We start from the raw sequence: 8770 nt of genomic DNA on the forward strand, positions 1-8770 counted from the left end.
TATGAGGCAGAGTAGAAAATACCAAAGGACAAAGTTTTATGTATGTAGCTGACAAAACTCTATAGAAACCGAGACTTCATGCTGTCATGGAATTTTACTTTGGCAACAGATGTAATACTACCTGTCAGCCTGTAAGGGGACCAAATCAGACAATATACATATAGCAAATAATGACAGAGAGCAGTGTAGAGTTTACCCTGCAGACATTAAAATGCTGTGTTTTCCCAGTAATGTGTGCTCTCGGAACAACAGAAAACCCACATATTTTGGTCCAAATAGCTGAATATGCGGAAGACAGCACAATATTCCCTGTGGCCAGGTGAGAAAAGGAGCATATGACTCCATATCCCAGAATCTAGCACACACAGGTGAAAGAGTGGGAGTCTCCAGCACCGAGGACTGCTTTTGTGTTTAATCCACAACTGTTTAATGTGAAATACATATGGTCCTGGGAGCAGTAAACAGAAGAATAAGCAACAAGACTCTGTCTGTTTTCTTGATACTTGTGCTGCTGAAAGCAGTGATGTATAGGAGGTAAAACAGGGATGTGTACCGTTCATTTTCCCCTTTTCTTTAATGTGCCTCAGCTTGTCATCGGGGAGTATCTCCATTATTTCTGGGATGCTGCAAATACTGTTTTTGTCAGCTTCTCTTTTTGCTGTGAAGTACAGGTACAAAGAGGGGAAGATTTCATTTCAGCATGCTGATGCTCTCTCTCTCCCTGTGCAATTCGAACAGACCTTCCTATTTCATTCTCATACCTATTTTCTGAACTGTCTTAGCAGTGCATCCATGGAAAACCAAAAGGAAAAAAAGGGGGAAAAAAAAAGGAAACAAAAAATAAAAAGACAGATTTTTATAACCAGATGCTTAACTCACTGTTGCCTTTGCTGCACGGACCTTTTATGACATTATATGCAATCTGACATCTGACACTTCCTTGCTTCTTTACAGCAGAAAATTATGCCAGATTTACGCAGTACAGTAAAGTCTACGGTAAAGTGCTATTTCACTGGCATTTAAAGGAGAAGATATAGCATATGGAAACCTGTGAAAAGAGTAATTAACCGTGCCTGATTCCAAACTCATAGCAGACCATGGGTGATTTGGAGTGGGGGATGGTGAGCCATGGTCATACTATGATAAAGTGGCCAAAGAGCAGACAATCAATCCCGTTCTTTGAAGTCCTAATATGCAAATTTCATCAACAGTAATATAAGAAGTTTGACTACACAGAAGTCTCAGTTTCTTATAAGCTGTCCTTCAAGGCATATCTTTTCTCCCAGCTTGCTTGCAAAAAGGGGAGGAGGGAAGGAATCGAAGTCAAGACACTATAGCTCTTCAGATTGCGAGTCTTGTTAGTTTTTTGTCATATTTGCTTTGGTAGGGCTGTCAGTGGTTAATCGATCGAGACTGCTTAGGACTACTAAATGTATTTAACTTTGTCAAGGGCATTGTAGCTTAGGATGGGCTCCCTTTTATGTAGCTATTATAAACCCACTGTTATCAACTTGCAGAATTTTGCAAGTCTTGCCCTGTTTCATTATTATCTTAAATCCTCGGCTCTCAGTGACTACATGAGAATCTCAGAATTCATTGTAAAAGTACCATGAGTTTAGGTTCTTGTAGGATATAGAGAAAAGCTCTTTCTCTCTCTTTTGAAAAAAGAACCCCAACATTCTGTTATTTTTAAGATCATGATTACTAAGGAAAACTCGTCGTGCTATGACTTCTAATTCACATTTGACTAAATTTTCAGGCTAAAAATGTGTTTAAACTATGTATCTATTCAAGCACCAGCTAGTATATTTTCAATATGAACATATGTTTCTGCTGTTGAAATTCAGTTAACAAGACTGACCAAAAGGAAGAAAGTTTGCATAATATGTTTGTGAAAATCATTGCCACAGGAACTCATTGAGGCAAACACTACAGTTACCTTCTAAAGAGGAGTGGATAACTAATAGCATTGCTAAGAATCCATGCCTATGCAGGCTAAGATGATAATAAGGTAATCAGATTTCATGCTTGAGGGTGTTAGCTAATCGCCTGCAGAGGTTTGGCACTGCACAATTGGCTGAGTGCATCTTGTTTATTTTTATGCTTGCTCTGAGACATCAGTTATTCACTGCCACTGTCAACCGCTTACTGGACAAGATGAACTAAATGGTTTGTTCCAGCGTGATGAACTCTATGTCCTGTAATAAATGTTATCATAAATATAGCAAGCCATCCATTCTAAGACATCAATAAAATGTACATTATAGTGTAATAACTATTTAGTGCGCATGTGTACTGCTGCCCTCTACTGACTTACAACCATAGACAAGTGGAGTGAAGTTTTGTGTTTCTGACTCCATGGGGAAAAAAAAAAAAAATCTTACCTTCACCGTTGGTGCTACCTGTATGCCACTAAACGGGACACTCTGCACTTTAGTAGGCATCAAAAGAAGAGCAGGAAAAGCTTTTCTTTTCCCCAGAAGAAAAGGTAAAGAAAAGCCACACAAGATGCTCCCATGTTTTAGGCATAAAGATGAAAAGACTCTTTTCTGACCATCTGATCACCTAGCCTCAAAAGCACATGGTGGAAAAACTTCTGCTTCCTTGTCAGCTACTTCCTTTACATGCCAGAGAAATGGGACCCCTGACCACACAGGGGGAAATAAGCTGTTCCCTGCTCTTTGAAGCAGTCATCTCTTCAAAGCTGAAAACAGTCCTGATCAAGATTAAGGTAAATGCGAAAACAGAAATGTGAAGAGAATGATAATTCTGAAATTAAATGCCAAAAATTTCAAAAATGGAAAAGGCTTTGATTAAATAACTTTCTTGTTAGAAATGGAAATAGAAGCTACAAATAAATCTATCTATGGGTGAAGAAAAAGGGAAAATAGCAGTGATGACTCAGTCCCCAGATTCTGGGGTATCCTGAAATACTGATGTTCTCCTCATATCCAGGAGAGGATCTACTGGAGCAACGTATTTCCTTTCTTGTTCATGCACTTGTTCTATTTCACATCTCTTTGAGAGAACCTGGACATACAAGTGAATTTCTCCTCCAAGCATGGAGCTGGGATGAAGTAGGGCAGTCTTAGAGCCCAGAATAGTAAAAGAATCCCACCACTGATTGTGCTTGTCCCATAGTCAACGCTCAGTAGCATATAAAAAGCCTATAGACTAATATATTGTAAAGCCAAGAAAGACTGTTTATGGTCCCCCTAAACTATAACACCTAAACCATGTAATCTTTCAGCCTCGTAGAAAAATTTGTACTTGACCAGTCATTGTGTGTGAAAACTGTGTTCGACTTAACCTCTTTGGACTATATATTGATGCAGTTTCTTACATTGTATTTTTATGATATAAATTAACATATGGTTTGTCTTTCCTTTCGTCCTTCTAACAGATAGATCACACAGACTTCACTAAGACACTAAGACACGTTTAGAAATAGCACAGAAAAAATAAATGGCAGTGTATTTTGTTATAGTCCTTCACACTTAACTTTTAACATGTCAGTTATATTTCAATAGGTGGAAGGTACTGCACTCTTTTAACAATGTCCATAAACATTTCATTGATTTAATTGTATTCGAAGTCATTAAACAAAATGGCTCGCAATTATCATTAGATAATGAGCAAAACACTATGCAAACAGGAACCCAACTGGCTACAGAAACTGGAGTGTTTTCTTTAACCTACTATGTGTTATTCATTAGGTCTCACACAAAGAAAAATTATATTATTGATTTAATAACATGATTGATTTGAAAGCCAGGGGGACCAAACAAGCTTCTGGAGTGCTGTGTGTTCTCAACCTTTTTATTCTGTGAATAGCTGCAGAAAAGCTTCTTCACTTTGGGCTTCTCTCATCTGGCAAAACATTAATTTTGAATTCAATCTATACCTAGTTCATTTTTTCAGCTACTACTTACAAAATATATAGTACAAATTTCCCTGCAATTTAGGAAAATTTAGGTAAGTTACAAAGCCATAAATAAAGAAAATTTGAAAATTTTGCTCTCCTTTTCAATAGCCCTCCATTATGCTAGGCTGTCGGGTAAATAGTAGAAATTAATATCCCAGAAAAGCACATGGAGCCCAATAAAAGAATTTTGGCTGGTATCTACCATTTTGTCGACTGTTTGATGACAAAACATAGCTGTCTTTAAAGAAGTTATATTTACAGTACCGACAACCTAGTCATCCCTCAGAGTGGACCTGTGTTGTGCATAGAGTTGTAATGCAGGTGTCAGTTACATGTTCTAAAATATATTTGAAGCAGTACTCAACAAACATATTTTTCTTTTCCACTGACATAGGAGTGTACAGGACGAGTGTAATTAATAAGTTATATTGCTTGAATTTACAATTTATTACAACTCAGTCTGTCAGTGTTCACTTTACCATTTCATTGCCCTTCTTGTACCCTAAGAAGATCCATAAGCACCCAGATACTAACCTAGTTTTAACACTGGACTCTACATCAAACATCTAGGATATTATAAACACGACAAAGTATTCTCTGCTGGACGTTAGAGTAAATCATGCCTTCAGTTGGAGTCAGAAAGCCTTCAGTGCTCTTTCAGCTCAGCCCTTCAGATACACCTCAGTAACACAGTGCATTCATTTTTGGACAGCTAGCCAAGGCTGAGGTCCACACTGCCATTGACACCTGAACTAAGTAGCTTTAAGCAAATTTGCGTATATTTGCACACAGACTCTTTAATGCAGTGTAGATGCATACATACATACATATGCACAGTATGAGCAAGCAAAAAATTGTCATCTGCTTTGGTGAGCAGACACAACCTGCTTCAGCTGTAACAGCCTACCTGTCACCAGCTGCTGCATGTAGAATGGTTATTTAACAACACAACAGAAAACAGCTGCTTTTGACTGCTCTTTTGCTGCAGGTGCCATTTCTGATTGAAATTACTGGAAACTGAAAGTCCCTGTGTGGTTAGGTTCATGCCTTTGGAAATTCTACAGTGACCCAACTACAGCAGTGCAGACAAATTCGTACCTTCCTGTGGGACAAAATGTTAGGTTCAATGCACCCAAATAGTCATACACACCTGCAAAGCGCTTTAGCTCCTGCATACTTGGCTAACAACTAAGAAAAAACCAATCAATTAAGAAAAAGTAACAGGAAAAGGTACAAGCCTACACAAGGCTTTCTGAAGGTTGTGAGCTCCATCACAGAGACAGAAGAAACAGCTGATCCACCATTCATATTCAGCTGATTTCAGCTAAGAATAGCGTTGAAAACACAAGAGGACATGTGTCAAAAGTGATAGCCACGAGCATCCCTACACAATTCTCACTGTGACTGAATACAGCAACGGTGTTTTGTCATGCATTTGTTAAAACTGTCTTACACTTTTGTCCTTCTGAGTGCAGTTAATATTAATAGTGATCTATTAAGGCTCTGAATTCTCACAGCTTGGACTAACTGAGAAGCTTCAGTCAGGCTGCTTTTCTGTGAGCTACCCTTACTCTTTCCCCAGTTTCAGTTGCAGCCTACCCCATTGCAAAAAAGACACCTCTCAGCAGTGAATTTGTGGCTTTGAATTTTACTCCCTTTGGAGTCTGTTAGAACAAAAATGGCATACAGTTCATGATATTTTTACAAAACTAGTGATTAAATATAGTGTCCTAAAACATCCTAATTTCGATTCTTGCCAACCCATCCTTTAGACACAGAAATCTGCACCGTAACAGCCATTTTGATTATTTTTTTTTTATTCCCTAGAAACACTAAAAAGCCTCAGAACCCCATGTCTTTTACCTTAAAATATTCACTTTTTCAATCAAAGCCTGAAAGGATAATGTTGGACTAGGGAGATGGAATTCACAAGATAAGGAGGCAGACCAATCAAGCTGGAATACAGGAGTTTGCATACTTTACTCCTCACACACTTCAAAAAACTTATCTAGATCTGGATCCAAATTCTCCAGCTCAATCTCTTTTTTCTCTTTCTTGACTTCAAAAGCCTCTTTTTTAACTTAAAAAATTCTGCTGTGATAACAATGCTCCACCTAGTGGAAATAAAACTGTTTGAACTATTGTAAAGACTATCATATAAACTGGAGAACTCATCTCTCAGTGCCTAAGTAGTCGATTTTTCCAGTGATAAAAAAGAAGTGCTAGTGTGATTATTACAGTATAGTTCCAATTTAAGAACAAAAAATACTGTCATTTTAAAATATAACGGTGAACAAAAAGAGCTCCTCTTGGGGATCTGACATAATTATGAATCTATTACTAATTTGCTTATGATGACTCCTTGATATAGATGTAGTTAAAATGGTTACCTTTACAGAAACATTTCTTATTCATTGATTTTTAAAGCATTAGTAGAGAATATCTGTCAGATCATGTTGCCTAAAACTAATATATTGCAGGTCAGTAAATTTCACCTTCTCATCTCAGTAACTTTTGTTTTATTAAAGTATTTTTGGTTTTGTCGTAGTGCCTGGAGACTTCAGCAGGGGATTGACATCCCGTTGTTCTTTATGTTGGGGACAAACTTAATGAAGAACTAATCTTCCCTTCACAAGTTCATCATGTGGTGGGTTTTTTCTCATCACACAGTGCATTCACAACTCAGACAGCAAGGTGGGTGTTATTCATTCCAGAGGGAATTTCAGATGAAGAGGTGTATGGAACAGCCAGAAGCTTTTAGGAGCCTCTGAGGGTGAAGTGTGAGACAAGGTAGCAAAGAATCATTCATTGTACTGTCCATGGGAAAAAATCTACACTACATAGTGGCCCTGTACCCGTGAAAACTTGCATATACTCTAAATCAGCACCAGGCTTACATATCTTTTGATAAATTGAAAGGAAAAACCACAAAACCCCCCACCTTCCTTATTGCATTGCTTCAGTGTCTTGGAATTATAATTCTCCAAGTAGCCAATACGGGGAGCACACTGAATTGATTACACAGTTGTATACATTGCAGAAAGATTTTTAGTCATTGAGAAGGGTCAGACAGAAAGCTCCCATTGAAAGTTAGTGAAAATTTGTGGTGCTTTCCTCCTCTGAAAATCTCTCTTCACTTCATGTTGCTAAATTCTTACTGATATACAAAGAAAGATAAAACCAAACCAAAACAAAAGCGAAGCTAAGTATCTGTGGATCATTAGATATATATGTATGTATGCACGTACACGATCCATAGTGCAAATCCAGGAAAGACTGGTGTCTAGGGTTTGTTCTCACGCAGTGATTTGTTTCCAAACAATGCTTACACAACCAATAAATTATATGACTTCAAGACAAGTGAGATAAAGAAACAGAAGTCTGCAGGGATATTCAAAACCTCTCCAGAATAAAATGCTTATTTTTAATTTGTTCGGGATCTGTTTTCTCTTCTTTCCTTTTCATGCTCCAGCGTCCATCCTCTGTCACTCCCAATATCCTCTTCTTCAAGACCTTAAATCATCACAATTCACTGGTTGAGTGGAGGCAATATTTACAGAAAATATACATTACAAGTGGTTTTGAGGCAGCAGTTCTATTCTCATTAATGATATTTCTAGCCGAGGTTCAGATTACATCTATCTCCTTCCATCAAGGTAACTGTCTTCAATATCAGTCATTTAACTTAACTTGAAGCTGACACAAGCCTGCTATGGGACTACATAGCAAAGAAGTAAGATTTGACTCTGCATACAGAAATATGCAGGGAAAATTACCATGAAAAAAAAGGTAGGGTATGAATTTAAAGAGCACTACTTTCTCTGCACTAAGTCCTCATGCGTGTATGTTTAATATGCAGGAGGAATGATGTAGCCTAGAGCTTTCCGAAATGTCCCCACTGAGAGACACCACTGTTGTTACACAGCATGTCAACTATGTGGTTAATAGTTACTTTTGCTCTGAGGCCCCTGATGTGGATTTCTACTTGTTCCAAAGAGTAGTCTTGATAAAAACATCTACCCAGTGCCAATGCAAAGATAGACAATTTCTTTATATGAATGTGGCATTATTCCAGCCCACAAGGTAGAGAGTAAAGTTCAAGCAAAACTTACTAATTTAATTTGGTAGGATAAATACATTTCAGTAAGATTTAAAAATTAGGGCAAAAATTGCACAAGCAACTTTGAGCAATTTGTCCTGATAGAAATGTGGCAAATACAAGCTTGTTAATTTCCTTCATAGTTTAACCTATGTTGTCCTCTCTCACAGAGTCTGAAGATTTAAGGGTCATCTGCTTAACCTTGAGGAAAAGATGAACAACAGCAATGAAAGCATATGATTTTGCCTTGTCAGAAACTCGGAGTAGATAAATAATGAAATGCTTGCCTATTTTCTCAGAGCTGCTCTTTTTCTCTCTATTGACCACTCCATATAATGAAACTTTTTAATCACCCTTTATCCTCTCAGAAAACATCTCTTTTTCACTGAGAAGCAAGGAAGCTAAGTTATTAATTAGGCTATTTGACACAGTAACATTTCTTAGACCAAAACCATTGGTGTAAGATTTGTAATTTTAATCCATTCTCTCAGTAAATGAAAAGCAATTCCTGAGCTAATTCTTTAGCATCCTTAAGTATCTACATTGACTCCTGCAAAACAGTGGTTATTCAGTCTCTTTATCAAAGACTTTTAAAATCTTGCCACTTCATTTTTTTTAATATTAGCTTATTTTGGGGGTTTTATTTGGCCTTTTAAAAATTTATTATTTATATTCCATTCTTTGCCTGCAGCATAACTGAACAGTATTTTCAAAAGCATTTAGGTGAGGATTGAGCACAGAAAAAT

The sequence above is a fragment of the Rissa tridactyla genome, chromosome 2 (genome assembly GCF_028500815.1).
Source record: "Rissa tridactyla isolate bRisTri1 chromosome 2, bRisTri1.patW.cur.20221130, whole genome shotgun sequence".
Lineage (NCBI taxonomy): Eukaryota > Metazoa > Chordata > Aves > Charadriiformes > Laridae > Rissa > Rissa tridactyla.